We start from the raw sequence: 16,893 nt of genomic DNA, 5'->3' as shown, positions 1-16,893 counted from the left end.
CAGTTTATGACATTGACCTTTAGATTTTTTTCAATATTTCTAAACCCCGACGGAAAAAGAGGGAAGCTTTTTGGACTGACAGCTGTTTAAACATTCTGTACTGTAAGATATGAAATATTTTTTTCGGCTCGAAAATCGCGTGTCTTTGTTTTTTCATACAAATTAACGCTTTGTGCTGTTTACTGGTACAAATATATGGGAGATACGAAAAAAATAGTGCCATTTTCAATATGTAGCAAAAGATATGAATATTAAGATTGTCTTTTTGTCACCTATTTCTACTTAAGCTCATCAGTTTTTAGTAGCAGTAGAGCTCCGTGAAAGAGTTGGTCTAGTCGTCCAGGGAAGTACTGCCATCTTACTTATTTCTGCCGCCAAACAGTAATGTGAGCATTACTGCGTTCCGGTTTGGATGAGTACGCTGTGATTGTCTGGCGCCACATATTTTTTTTTTAATTAAGGAAACAAACAGTCATCAACAGACATGTAATAAATTAAAATTGATACACATACAGACCTAGAGTTCCATTAACAAAAACCAAAATAAGATAATGAGCGAAAGAACATCATAAGCGAAAAATAAGAAAAATTAAAAACTTAAATAATTAATGCTACTTAATTGCAAGTACACAAACAATAATAGGATAAAAAGGTAAAACATTTTATACTAAATTATTTTATCGCTACATTTGTTGTTAAAATAAAGCTTCTTTTTACCCTTACTCTATGACCTTGTGGCTAAATCCCAAATATGTCTATATGACTTAAATTTTCATTATAGAAATCCAAAGAAATAAAATATTCTTATTAACAAGATTCTTAAAGATGTTGGAATATTGCTAAGTAAACAAAATAGGCATAGACTTTTTTTTAATGAATTCAAGTGACGGGACGAACAAGTCGCCCACCTGATAGTAAATAACACGCCTGTCCACTACAGTCGCAGTACTACTCAGTGTTTTAAGTCATAAAGATGGGCACTACTCTCATGTACTGCTACCGCGCCTGTTTTAATCAAGTTTTATTTATTAAATATCTCATCTCTCATCATACCGAAAACAATGATTTGATTTTTTATGGTATACCAACCGACAACTAATTTACTTGATAATAACCGCTTACAACAACACGTAACACGTGGAAGCAACAAATAACAACAACTAATATCCACCGAATATCAGAGTCAAAGTATTTGTTGCTTTCACGTGTTACACAGATCTTAAAATTTAAATAGTACCAACGTGACCCTATTAGGACGTGGTAATTAAAATACCTAAAACAAATTAAAAGTAAACGTATGAAGAACAAAACATGTTTAAGGAGAAGTTATATAAGTAATAAAACTTTAAAACCAGTAATAAAAATATATGTGTAGTATAATAATTATTCATCAAAAAACTCTTATAGGCTATAATAATATTTTTTTATCAATGTGTAATTTCTTTGGGGAGTCTATTGAAGATTTTACTCGCCATTACAAATAGTCCTGCGCTGTACATTTTTAATTTCGAGCTAGATAGTGCCAATCTATCTTTACGTCCGAGGTTTAACGGTTGAGTGTATGTGTCTTTTGTTTGCTATAGCTTTAGTGAAGAAATGTTTGTTTTTGTTACCGAAATTGCATATTTCTAATACGTATAATGATGGTACAGTCCTACATATCTCGACATAAGTTTTGTTTATAGTAACCCTCCCTATCAACCTCTTGGTTATACGGGAAGGGTGTAACCTGTGCAAGCAAACCCGTACAGGGACCTTCTTAGGCAGGTCCTGACCCTAGATCAGCCCGTTTGTATAACTTCATCCGACTCTCAAAAGGCTCGGGCGAGCTCTCGGCTTGACCCGAGAGATAGAGATTAAATGGACCCGAGAGGTAGAGAGTTGTCTATCTCTCGGGTCAATTTAGTGAAATGTGGCTTGGAGTATGGGCTGGGCGGCATTTGGGAAGCACACATCTTTAGGTCGTCCATCCTACAAAGCTTAAAAACTAAGGCATTTAAGCCGCCGATGGAGCAGACTTGTTCTGGAATGGCGACGATTTCAACGAAAACATAGTATGGGACGCCCGGCGGCAAGATGGACGGACGACCTCAGCAAAGTGGCCGGCAATAGCTGGATGCGGGCGGCACAAGACCGGGAGAGTAGGCGTGCCCAATGGTAGGCTTATGTCTAGCAGTGGATACGTATAGCTGATGACGATGGCCTGGAGTGAACTTACAAATATGGCATAAGCATAGTAAGCACTTGTTGCTGTTCTTATGTCGGTGGTTTTCTTCAGTTGTAGCAATGCATAACTAAACCTACTGAGTTGACTGAGTCTAATGCATTACCAGTTGTGGGATGTAGGATCTATAATTACAAAACACTACTGGGGTTTTTGTTTCTCAGGGCTCATTGAAAACCAGCGCCTCAGTCATATATGGCTGTGGCTTATGCCGAATGAAGTCCTTTTGCATACGTCACAACCATACATATGACAATACACAATGTGTAGTCGTTATATTTTGTTTTCTTTTTTGCTTTTTGTCTGATTTGTCTTATTTTATGTTGTTTCTTTTTATTGTATTCTTTATTTTGTTTATTAATATATTTTTATTTTGTTTTATTTGTCTGTGTTATCATTTTTTTTTTGGATCTATGTGTAATGGCGTTGCAATAAATGTCTATTCTATTCTATTCTGATTAGGCTGGCTTTCGTTGTGCTTTAATTCGGAATACAGTATTGCAGTAAAAATAAGGTAAAGGTAGGCTGGTGGTACCTTGTCAAGCAGATTCGGAACCTACCACCAGTAAAGTGCTGATTCACGAAAAATGGTGAAGATTTTCGTGTAACTTGTAAACAATTTGAGACGTCATCCTGTATCTAAGTTAATAACCGAATATGTGTACATTATGATCAGTCAAGGGACTCTCGAGCCGAGAAGTACATTGGCAGTAACTAAGTTGATATGTACTACATACACAGGTAAATAATTATACCGTTATCAATGCTCGCAATTAATTTAATACACGTGTGTTTCGTTATATCAAATAGAACGTTGAAAATGTTTGTTACCGGCATGTACCAGAGAAATTAATTTCAATACATTATTGTTATTTTCTTTTCAATTCTATTTAAACATAATCTTAGGCTTTTAACAAAAAGTTCTTCATAAGTGTAGCGATTACATTATTTAAAATATTATTAAGAATTTATGATAAATGTGATTGCTGTTACTTTTGAATAAATAAATAAGTAACGCCGTAACTTGATGAAGCGCGCGCGCAATGATAATGGCACTTTTCACCTTCGGCTACTTTCGCCGAACCTAACGCGCATTCTTGCGCCCACTTTTTATTAACAGTCCGTGTGCCTGGACCGACCTTGAGGCGAAGACGTCGGCTCGCGCCGTTGAATAACGGTACTTTCTTTTCGTTACGTAAAAATAATTGTGTTTTATTTCTATTATACATAGCAAAATTCCCTATATTTGTGTGGCCTATATTTATTTCTCCCTTGAGTTTGAGTGTAATTTATAGTTGTCTATGTGTGTGCCACGGTACCCGCGATATAAAGGTGGAGGACATTTCCCTTGTGCAGGACTAAGGCCTAGTTCCCACTGTGCTGGACCGGCGAATTTGCCGGGTCGGCAAAACTGCCGGAAAGACTAGTGGCTGTACAATCTATGTAAAGCTAGTCACATTACGCCGGACCCGGCAAGAACGCCGAGCTCGGCATTGTTGCCGGAGCGTTTGTCACTGTTGACCGCCGGCAAAACGCCCGGACTGGAGTAATGTGAATGACGACGAAAGTCGTCCCAATAAATCATCAAAAGAAGATGCTCTCGTTCGAAAATAATTGAAGAACTTTGACTCGTCACTTCTCAGTTGGCCCACTAAAAATCTTTCCCGTAAAATAATATGTACCCAATGTCTTCTTTTACTCTATCAAGCCTCCTAAAATAGCACCACAACACCACAATTTCGTCGTCTCTTGTGCGCAGTGGTCTGAATTCGACTGAGGCGAGGAATTTAGTCTCCTGTTTTCTTGCGAGATCCTGCTTGAAAGGGTTGTAACCCTAACTAGCCGTGAACAGGTTCACGGCAATGAAACGGGAAACTTCCGGTCCACAAAATTTATTAAAAGAAGTAAAGTTAAAAGAAAAGGCTGTAACAATAAAAAGGTAAATGTAAAAAAAAACAGGTACAGCAGTATAAAACACTCCCTACACTTTATGATTAAGGCACTTACCCCTAAATGGGCCGAGTAACTGAATTACAGATATAGGTACATTAAGGCTGTAGACTGTTATAAATTATTACACATGATTTAGCTTATTGACCGACTTCAAAAAAGGAGGAGGTTCTCAATTCGACTGTATGTTCTTTTTTTTTGTTTTTTTTTGTATGTATGTTACGCGACAACTCCGGTATTTGTGAACCAAGTTTCATGATTCGTTTTTTGTTGGAAAGGGGGTATTTCCATAGTGGTCCCATTTAATTTTGAAGAAAATCATCCACCTCGAAGGGTGGCTGTTCACGCATGAAGATTCATTTATATAATTAGCGCCTAACTTTAATTTAGGAGCAATTACTTTTAGCAATTATTTAGTTGATTTTGCTATTTCTCCAATGCAAGGCGTTTTTTCTCGATATACTTTGAGTAGTGTCGTATTGAGAACCTATTTTTATTATCTCCAGTATCAAGTCCTGTATAGTGGCGAACTAGGGGATATTTCAATGAAACTTAGCAAATAGACGTAATTCCACGTACTTTTGAGGTCGGTTCTTTGGTACTCTGTACTGATTTAATGATTATAAACGCAGTAAACAACCAAAATTAGCGATTATACGCGATGGAATTTGAAACAGCTCCGACTGTTGTGGTGGTCGAGCAGGGAGTGACCGTGGTACGAAACAAAATGAGAAAGCGAAGGAAGATGGAACAATTCAAGTTTAAAATTTAAATACAAGTAAAAAAAATGATATGATACATGCTGAGAGAGGCGATACAAAAAGGTGAGAAGACGGTGTAAGGAGGTCACACCGTCACAGGCTTAATGTAAACACTTAGTCCGAGTGCCAGTATCCCGGCAAATTCGCCGGTCCGGCGTAGTGGGAACTAGGCCTATGACTGTGTACGTTACTATTATTACACATGTACGTCATATATAGGTACATGCTGCCACAGGAATTCGAACAGAATCATTTTCCCACTGAGAAACCACCACCTCTCTTTTCGAAAAAAAAAAAAACAACACCCATTCCCATTTTTAGTATAAATAAAGATTTATAACTCATAACGTCTAGAAATGAAACGTGCTTATATCTTCGGTTCTTCACTTAACATAATTCATAATAATTTCGTATTCAAACTGCATAGAACAAAGAACCAGTAATAAATACAATAATGGCAGTACCCTAGAATCATTATTCATTCTTAGATATTCTAACAGCGTCGTTCTTGTGAAAATGTAGTACAAAAAATATCAGGACGATGAACGCTCTGAATTTATGGAAGTTTAATGCTTTAAAGACCAGGAGATAAGGACGTTACGGGAATACAAAGCCAATGCCATATAATATACGTTAGGTAACAGACTGAAAACTTTTATAGAGGTTATCGGAAATAGACTATTGGTGTCTGTGTTAGAGCGAATGGACATTTTTCAAACAAGCTCGTACCATCATCGGTCACGTCATCGCTAAATATCATGTCTATGTTATGATACTAAATGACTGGAAGAATAAGTCATGCGCCTCATGGTAAACGCCTCTCCATAGCAGTTGCAGTACCACCCAAAGCTTGAAATTGCAAAGATTTGAGGGTACTGCCACTGCATTTGTCACTCTGAAACATAAGTTGACAAGTCCCATGTAACTGTAATTTCACCAGCGTACTTACCTTTCAAAACCGAAACACAAATTTCCTAAAGAAATCTTGTTTGTGAAAGAGCTCGTCCAGGGAAGTGCAGTACTTTAACTATTTCTATACTTTACTGTCAAACAATAATGTGAGCATTATAGCGTTCCGGTTTTGAAGGGTAAGGGTACTGGTGAAATTACAGGCACATGAGAATTGTCACCTTATGTCTCAGGGTGACGAACGCAGGGGCAGTACAAATCAGATCTTTGTGATTTAAAGCTCTGAGTGGCACTGCAACTGTTATGCACAAGCGTGTCGCTTAGCACAAGCAGCGCGACTTGTTCGTCCCGTCACTTAATACTATAATTTTTACTATAATTTATTAGGAGTGTTAGGATTATGCGTTCCTAATAATTACGTGGAACGACGTCACCAGCCACCGTTGCTGGCTGTGCCACGTGGGAGGACCAACCTCATGAATGAGTGTCCGCTGACTCGTACTTTGTGCACCCTAAACAAAATATCGGTCAAGATCGATCTGTTCCATTGTTCTCACAGTGAGTTCACAAAGATAGCATTGTATATTTTATGTTACGGGTAATTATTTATTATATAGTTTATATTATAGTATTAAGTAATAATATTGTTACTTAGTATTATTTGGTAATAAAATTAATATTGCTAGTCTATTGTATTGGATACATACCTGTAAGAATAGATTAAGTTTTGAATAAATAAATAAATAAAAAATTTAAATAAATAAATTGAATTGATTTGGAAAAATTGAAAAATGTTACCTTGCAATATTGTCAAATATCTCTAATTTTTATTTTCTTCTTTTCTAAAGTCGAAATTCTGCCGAATTTCGTATCACTTTCGTTACGAACGAATTATCGTATTTCGCAGTAGACCTCCTTGATAGTCACGTCCTTTAATTTGTTCCACAATTATGTTTCGAAATCTCAATTCAAAATTAGCCTTCCCACGAGCGCAGCATCCGCTTGGCGATCCGTGCGGAAATCTGAAGTCTGTGCAAATTTTGTGAAGAAAAAAACAACCCTTTCAAATGGACTTAACGAACCGTCGAATACAAGTTTTGTTCCCTGTTACTCAATTTTCGGTCAAAGTGCTCTCATCATTAGAGGCAATCAAGAGACGAGTTTGTATATAAATAATACATTGTTTCACTTCGGCACAGAGTAGGTTTTTTGTTGTGTTGACATGACCTTGACGACCGAGTAACATACGACATTTTCCAATAAATTTGTGAGGAAACAGCTCGTTCTTCTGTGTTTTCCTTAATATGAAGTAGCAATATTTTTCTCTACAAACAAAAAGAATATTGTCTTTTGTATTTTCCACTTCACTCAAAACGATTAGCGGAGATCATCCATCAATTTACTGAACTACGCAAACAATATCAATTACAAAGAGAAACAAGGATAATATTCACAATTTATTAGAGAAATTCTTTCTAATAAACTTTTGAATGGCGCTTGTAGAAATTAAAAAGAAAATTCGTTTTTATTCTTTGAACCTTATAGATATAATTATAATAATATAATAATAATAACGCACACACTCGACATAGCCCCGCACTAGGGAAACCCTGTGTCGCGGGTGCCATGGACAGACACATAGACAACCACAAATTACAACCAAACTCACGAAAGAAATAAATGTAGGCCATACAAACATTTCTCCCGGCCCGGGAATCGAACCTGGGACCTCTGCGTGGCAGTAACTAAGTGGTAACCGTTCGGCCAATGAGGCAGTTAATTTAATTTAATTAATTATATTAAGTTAGGTTTAAAAGAAAACAACATTTTCAGCAGTAGAGCTCCTGACGAAATATTTGGGCGCCGGCTGAAAGACCTTTTCTTGAAAAATCCTATATACTCCGTAAAAGAATTTATGGACTTTAAATTGTAACGAATTCAGTATTTTCTATATTTTTATTGTAATTTTTACCGCATTAACATACTCTTGTATAATTGTTATCAACTTATGACGATCCTTGATGGAGAATGATATTTGATATATAATTTAATGACAACAATATTATATAATGAATTGTTAATTTTCTAATTATTGTGTGCTTTTCTCATAATTTTCCTTTTTGTCTGACGATCTCAATATAATTTCTTATACTTTGACATGTAGTGCAATTTATACTTTAATGTTATATTTGAGAAATAAATGAATCTGAATCTGAATCTGAATCCTTGTGAAAGAGTTAATCCTGGAAAGTACTGCCACCTTACCTATGTCTGCCGCTAAGCAGTAATGTGAGCATTACCGCGTTCCGGTTTCAAAGCGTAAGGGTGCTGGTGAAATTACAGGCACATGGCACAAGCCACGTGTTATAATTACTATTACATTGTAACACAAAGCAACAATCCTAAATTCCAAAACATTGTAAAGAGTTAATCCTACTTTCTCCTCTCAAAGTATAATTTGCAGTGCCTTACAGAGTCCATAATGTTCTGTTAACTTAGCTTTAAAAACTGGAACCAATTTACCGTGAATCGAAAACGAAGCCTCCTCTAACGCCTACAATTGAACACCGAGATCACCAAAATGTTATTCAAGTCGACTTTGAACAAAACACGATTATGTAATAATAACGTTCAAAGAGTTTTTGATTCTGTTATGATAAGCTTGTTTAACCTCCGCAACTATAAAATAGGCTCTTTTTGTCCATTAAAAGACTCCCTTCATCTTGTATATGAATATTGTGACAACGTTTGACGGGTGCATGCTGACGTCAAACGTTGTCACAAATTGAGGGACAGTCGGTTCGTTCTGTTGTTTAACTGATTAGTATTAGATTAGATAGAGTCCTTTCGATTATCCAACCCCCAAACTCCTAAACGAGTGCGAGATCCTCTCGGTTCGGCAACTGTTTATCCAACAAATGATTTTGAAAAGGCACTCAATTACTCCATTTGATTCCGTTACTTTAGCCAACCATAGACAACTCGATACCTTTTCATCTCGTACACAACTCCGCACAGCACACTCGCATAGATTTTTTGCTTCCTTGGTTCATCCGACCGTCAAATTGTGTTGTACAATGAAAAAGGGGACTTGCTGGAAGTTGTTTCATAATTGTTTTTATACAGGTAACCATTAATATATAACCACCAATTATTTAATACAGAAAATCTATTTTTAAGCCGCAATATAAAGAAATTTGCCCAAAAGATGCCTAAAATACATTTACTTACTTAGTTTAGGCATCGCAATTACACATTAGGTTCTAATATTAAAATGTATAATAGCTTTACTATGCAGAATGTATAATTTAGAGTCCCTTCTTAACGCTTATTTGAATACTATAATAAAACTTTATTTACATTTGTTTTATTTGTATTACGTTAGAATAAGTTATGTTAAAATAAATTTATCTTTATCTTTATTAGTGAGTGCTTGAAGACGGTTTGACCAAACTGGTCTTACAAAGAAAACCACGATCGGGAAGCCACTGTTTTTCTTTTTACTGATTACGTATGAATAATGCATATTGTTTTATTTCAAATTTCAGACTAAATCAATTCCCTACCTTGAATCCATTTTTGCTGGTTTATTTTTTTAAGCGAGAAACGTTCTTAGAACCAGGCAAAAACATACCATGACCAAAATTTGGACCGTAACGTCATTGGTCGCTGTAAAGATTTTGCGTTTAACTAATAGTTTTTAACTAATCAAAGCAACACAGCTCAAGTAATGCTCTTTTAAATTGTTATATGCAATGCAATTATTATAAAAATTATATGCAATTCTGAATTTTAGCTATCTAGACAAAAACATTAGAAACTTATGATTTTTTCATTTACGTTGTTGTTGTTTATGTCTCGTATTTTTTCATTAAGGTCCACACTGTTCAAATTAATTCCAAATCACCAGTCCAGTTTACAAACCCAAACGTTTTCACATGAAAGATCCTCGACTGACATTACAAAACTTGTCTTAAATGCTAATACAAGAGATCGTGCCGCACTCTGGAGCCTTCGACAATGAATATTTCATGATAGGACTATTGAGAACCAGTCTCATGAGACCTTACTCAACGTTAACTTCGCTTTCTATTTCAAGAAGGTTAGTTCTTTTGAAAATATCTATATTAAATGGTTGTTATTCAAACTCACTGACGCAGATGCTGTGCGTTTATTTTCTCATTAATTTTTCATTTCAGTTCGTTTGTGTAAGCTGACCTTTATCGAGAGGTGAAATTATTTGGTGTTTTTGTTCATTATTAATAGAGTCGAGATTTAATAGAATTTTTGTAGATATCAATTACCAACAGCAACATGTACGATCAATTTCTTGAGTAGTACCTGAAGTAAGATCATTATTGGTTTTTGATAGATAATTTGTAACAGGGAAAAGTTTATGTTGATATATCGATAAAATGCAAAACTTCTGCAACTACTCTTTTAAACTTTGCCCTATGTATTGTGTTCTCCTTAATCGTATTTAGTTGAGTAATAGATAGATTCGATAGGTTTGTTTTTTATCTAATAATATGTATTTTTTTAAATTGTATTGCATGTCCAAAAAAGAAGTAATTTTAAAAGATGTTAAAACAATCAAAAAAGCAAGGATCTGCAATAAGTACATAAAGAAACTCGTAAAGTCTAGTAACTCGTTCCGTAGCTCAGTTGGGAATGCGATAGCCTCGGTTTCGCTGATTTGAGTTCAGCGGGATCGAAGAAATTTTCCTTTGTGTTTTTTTAATCTTTGTATCAATAATAACAGGAAACTATTGGAGTATTTTCAAATGGATATCATGGTTCACTACCACTTATCATCACTACATCTTGATATTTAATAAAATAAAAATATTGCATGGCTGCGCTAAAGAAGAACCTAATATCTCTCACTAGATGTACTAGAGGCGCGGAATGCCGAAAAATACAGTACAAAAACCGTTATCAAAAACACATAGGAGAATTTTGACAACTCGATAACTTAACCCGTAGCTCAGTTGGTAAGAGTCCCATAGAGTCGAAGAAAATTTTAGTACGTGCTCGATCTTTTATAGTAATCATAATAATAAAAAATATTAAAATTTAATTTTGATTACAATTTTTTTTTGTAATAACTTCTTTGTTCTCAATAAACTTTATATTCACAAATTTTTGTATTTCTACAACATTTTCCGATTAATCACGCAAATAGTGATTATCATCACCAACTAAAGTATGGACGAGGAATGTTATACCGCAAAGATCTAGTTTTCTTATATGGAGACTTTTTTCAAATCCACTACGCATGCTCAATCCGGTTGATTATGTATGAAGCGGGGTGAATAATAGGAAAAAAATTGCGAACCTTTACTTCAACTAACACAAACATGTGAAACCCATACACGTAAGTAAATGTCACTAGTGTTATTCTAACTCAACGTGGATCAGTTGACGCTAAAACGACGACCATTCAAATGGCTAAAGGAGGAATAAAGCTTCATGCAAAACGCAATCGGTAGATTGGATTTGTTGCGTCAAAAATAAAATTTTTTGATAGTCACCTTTGTGCCATACCTGGGCGACCAACTGAGCTAGAGATCGATTCAGCATGCCTTACAAATTTTTCTATGCGTTTGTCATAGTGTTTTTGGTTTTTGACGGATTTTATGCCCTAGAGCCATCTGTGAGAAATATATGAAAAATTTTCATAGATTTCTCACAAATGGTGCTATGAAAGTTTTTCATAGATTTCTCAAAGATGTGAGACTTTCATAGATCTATTAGAAATCTATTAAAGTTTTTCAGAGATGACGCTGCAGCAAAAACTCCGTTAAAATTTAAGAAACGCATATAAAAATTCTAACAATCCGCTTACCCGGTCTGTAGCATTTTATTATCGTATTTTTCTAATCGAAAATATAGACTTCTTAAATATTCAACAATAGATATACATTAGAAATTAAACTATTTTTCCGGATCTTAATATCTGTTTTTTTTTAAAATCATACAAACCAAGCTTCTAGCTCTATACAGGTCACGGTTGACATAATAAAAATTTAATATTTTTCACCAGTTACAGGTTTTTATTGCGGTATCACTTCTTATCATTTTTAAAAGACGCAAGACAAGGAAGCATAGATGGCGCGCGAGTAGCAATCAAACGGCACGCGAACATATCGTACTACGTAATGCATGTGTGTAGCTCGCAAACAGGCGCATTCGTCAGATCTGTACCCACCCTAATATATAGAAAAGGTTACGCGATCCATGTCAGTGGTAGATTGTCACTGATCTATCGGGAAAACATAAAGTCATACCGTAATAAGAAACCTAAAACTAGAGATGATCATTTAGTGAATAACCACGAAAGTCTTATCTATAAATGTTCCATGAAGAAAATTGTTCACCACCGCGAGACTTATTATTTGAAATTTGACATACATACATACTATCTCCGGTTGGGTTAGGCTATTTCCATAATTGTCCACTCGCTACGATCCTAATAAAACACTTTCAGCTCCTCCATTCGCATCAATCCCTTTATGCATACCCGTTTATTCTTGGAACTTTTAACCTGGTCTGTTTCAAGGACATCCCTGATTTTTTTTATGATACTGACATACATAATTGTCCGCTCGTTACGATCCTAATAAACCAGTTTCGGCTCCTCCTTTCACATCAGTCCCTTTATGCGTCCTTTTATGCATCCCGTTTATTCTTGGAACTTTTAACCTGGTCAGTTTCAAGGACATCCCTGATTTTTTATGATACTGACGGGAAAATAAGTCGTGCACCTAGTACTAAGCAATACGCCTATCCACAGCTGTTACTGTGCCACTCACATTTTCAATTCGCAAGATCTGAGGAATGCGCCCAAACCAATGCGCCCTGAGACATAAAATTGACGAGTCCCATGTGCCTGTAATACCGGAACTAAGTAATGCTGACGAAACTTGACGCTAAAAATAGGTAAAGTGGCAGTAATTCCCTGGACGAACTCTTTCATACGGAACTCTACTACTACCTTATCTCGAGCTGGAAAACTTCCTATACAAGAGAACGAAATAAATTCTGGCGCACTCCGTTGAACACCCAGAGCTTATCAGACTGAACTTTACCAGAAATCGAACCCAAAACCTCTTTATACGTGCCTACAGCGTAAACCGCTGACCTTGAGGTCATCAAAATGCCTTGAAGATGGGTTTCAGCTAAATAACGTGGATCATTCTAAAGTCTTTGATCCTATAATGAGAAGTCGATTTAATCTCTACGACTCTAGAAAAAGGTTCTTCGGTCTCTTAAAAATACACCTTTTATCTTTGTTTAAATGTCAGAATAGAATAGAATAGAATAGAATCGTTTATTTCATGTTATCAATGTCACAATATTACAATTGGAAATACAATGTCAAGGGATAACTATGATCGTCAGTAATAAAATTATAATAATAATAATGAATATAAAATAAAGTAGTATAACTACTGCTTGTCGAATAACAATAAAATTAAAATTGTTTCAAAAGAAACTCATCGACACTGTACAATTCAATATCCAATAAAAGGGTTTTTAGTCGGGTACAAAACGTTTCATCGTTTCTAACACTTTTCAGGTCTGTGGGTAGATGTTCGTAGAATCGGGAACCTATTACCCGCGGATTTCTAGTTGCAAGTTCGGTACGGTGGGCAAGGGATTTTAGTGTTCCCGCGTTTCGTAACGCTCGGCCTCCGCCCGTACGGCGCTCATAAGTAGGCAAGTTTTGACGCGCATAAACTATTATATCATAAATATATTGTGAGTACATGGTCATTATATTGTATTTCTTAAAAAGAAACTGCATGCAGGTCTGACCCTTTTTTATGCCTACTATAATTGTTCTTAGTGCACGTTTTTGAATAATAATATATTATAATACATTATATATATTATAAAAATAATATGTTATAACCTTTTTTAAACGCCAGCATCTTGTATGTAGGTGGTCAGCAAATGGACGCAGCGCTGTTAAATGACTGTGTTTGTGTTCTTTTGTTTGCTGGTTATATGATTTGTAGATAATTACCTAACTAAAATTATTTAGTAATCAATTTCGATTTTTTGTCCACGTGGATCCCCAGGGGGATTTAGTTGGAGTTTTGTGTCCACATGGATCCCCTGGGGATTCATTTGGGTTTTTGTGTTCTCAAGGATCCCGTCAAAAAGACCGAGGGATGCTGCCATCGCGCCTGTCACCGTAAAACATAAGTTGACAAGTCTCATGTGCCTGTAATTTCCCAGTGCCCTTACACTTCAAAACCGAAACGCAGCAAATGCTCATATTACTGTTCGGCGGCAGAAATATATAAGGTGTTTTTTCAACAAAAGACAAGATACAGTGTACAACAGATGAATGGTGTTGGAATCTTGATTATCGTGGACTGTAGATGTATTCAAACAAGCTTTCACAGGACAAAAACTTATATTTGCTTCAATTTTACAACGCACACACGAGGATAGTCGAGGTAAAAGTGAAAAGTATGAAAACCATAGATGAAAAAATATATTTTTGTTGCCATACTGCGGCCAAGAAAGAAAGAAAAAAAAACAAATATGAAAGTTGTATAGTTAAACAGTAACTGTTAGGCTAAATGTTATGTAATTTATAAAATGACATTTATGTATTCTAACCCATCAAACTTATTAACGCTACATGTAACATATTATTATTTTGAACTTATTTTGAAAACAAAAGATGCAACAATAATAGTCTTTTCCTTTACCTTGATAATTTTGCATTAGTTCCTAAGTCCTTATATCGTATATAAAATAAAAGCTTCAATAATCTCAGTACAGAGTACTAAAAAAACCGACCTCAAAAGTACGTGGAATTACGTCTATTTGCTAAGTTTCATTGAAATATCCCCTAGTTCGCCACTATCCAGGACTTGATACTGGAGATAATAAAAATAGGTTCTCACTACGACACTACTCAAAGTATATCGAGAGAAAAACGCCTTGAATTGGAGAAATAGCAAAATCAACTAAATCATTGCTAAAAGTAATTGCTCCTAAATTAAAGTTAGGCGCTATTTATAAAAAATGAATCTTCATGCGTGAACAGCCACCCTTTGAGGTGGATGATTTTCTTCAAAATGAAATGGGACCACTATGGAAATACCCCCTTTCCAACAAAAAAAGAATCATGAAAATCGGTTCACAAATACCGGAGTTATCGCGTAACATACATACAAAAAAAAAGAAATTACATTGTTTAAGAAAACCTTAACACAAACGTCTAATCAATTCTACACTAGTACTATTTGTAATTACTAATAAAAATCAACTGTCCTGGTGTGTACGTTGTAAAATTGAAGTAAATATAAGTTTCTGTCCTGTGAAAGCTTGTTTGAATACATCTACAACCCACTATAATCAAGATTCCAACAAATGGTACTCGTACTTTTTACCCCTTGCTCGGTACAGGACAAATTCTGAATTCGACGGATCGTGATTCGGCAGATTTGCTACTCGACGGGGTCGTGGATTGGGTAGATTCATGGATTCGATAGATTAGCTACAGGGCAGAAAAATTACAGTTGTGCACAAAATATCCAATTTTACAATAATAAAACTATCCACTTAGAAGACGCCTTCAAGTCCAGGTGGTCCGGACACTTACTATTAGGCTGTACCATTATTGGTATAATTGGCACTGATTTGTGTTACACTTTCTTTTTTTATGTCGGTTTCAATATTGCAAAGGAATACAGATATGGACAGAATCACTTCACTACGAAATTTTGTTATCGAATAGCAAGCCTCCCAAATACAATAATGGGTTTTTAATCGCCCCCGAGAGAGTCTATTAATTATGCAATGCTATTTAACAACCAATTTACCAATTTCCCGATTGTTTAAAAGGAAATTCTGAATAATTCTGAGCGAATGCGCAAACTGCTATTCAGATCAGATTCAACGAAAGAACTTTGTCAGCCATTGATTGGAACGCTTTTCTCAACTTAAATATCATAAGAAAACACAAAATGAGGATTTCAAATGTCAGCATCATCATTTCTGCTGAAAGACGTCCGTCCACTGCTGGACATAGGCCTCCTCCGAAGAACGCCAAAACAGCCAATCGTGTGCTGCTTGCATCTAGCGGATTCCCGCAACCTTCACCAGGTCATCAGTCCACCTTGTGGGTGGTCTGCCTATGGTGAGTCATTCGGTACGCGGTCACCACTCGAGAATTCTTTGGTTCCATCGGCTATTTGTTCTGCGAGCAATGTGTCCCACTCACGGGAACTTAAATTTTGTACATAACTTTAAAATAATACACAATATTTTTTATTTAACAGATATATTTTGTTATTTACATCACATTTTGGAAAAGCGACTCACAAATAAACAAAAGGCATTGTCGACAATATCTTTAGATATCATGATGTGAGGCTTTTTGTAAAAACAAAACTTATTTAGAACCTATTTTATTGTTACGCTTACTCATGTAGTGACAATTAATTCGTACCCTTAATAATAATAAAGTGGCGTAATTTGAAAAATAACATTTGTGGGAAACAGAAAATTAATTTTATAATGTACGAAATAAAATTAGGTAATACATTGTTTCTCATATAAATTAGAATTTTGTCATATTTCAGCAGACTAATAGCATATAAATAGTTAGTGTTATGTTTTTAACCGACTTCAAAAAGGAGGAGGTTCTCTATTCGAATGTATTTTTCTTTGTATGTATGTTACGCGATAACTATTAGTGATAATTTGTGACCCGATTTTGACGATTTTGGTAATCAATTTCAACAAAACTTGACAAATAGATGTAATTCCACGAATTTTTGAGATCGGTTTTTTTTAACGTTTTTATGAAACGTTACAAATTTATCTATTTGTTAGTACCCAAAAAATATTTTTTGTACTTCGTCACTTTATTACGAGGGCGAGATTATGCACTATTACAAAAATTAATTATCGTGCATTATATATTTAATAATCTTCGGTAGAGAGCTACAAATTAAAACATAAAACTAAATTAGTACACAAGTGATACAATGCAATTATTCGTAACCATTGTGCGTTAGA

The sequence above is a fragment of the Hyposmocoma kahamanoa genome, unplaced genomic scaffold (genome assembly GCF_003589595.1).
Source record: "Hyposmocoma kahamanoa isolate Upper Pololo Valley unplaced genomic scaffold, ASM358959v1 114, whole genome shotgun sequence".
Taxonomy (NCBI): domain Eukaryota; kingdom Metazoa; phylum Arthropoda; class Insecta; order Lepidoptera; family Cosmopterigidae; genus Hyposmocoma; species Hyposmocoma kahamanoa.
The sequence above is the reverse complement of the archived record's forward strand: the minus strand, read 5'-3'. Positions refer to the sequence as shown.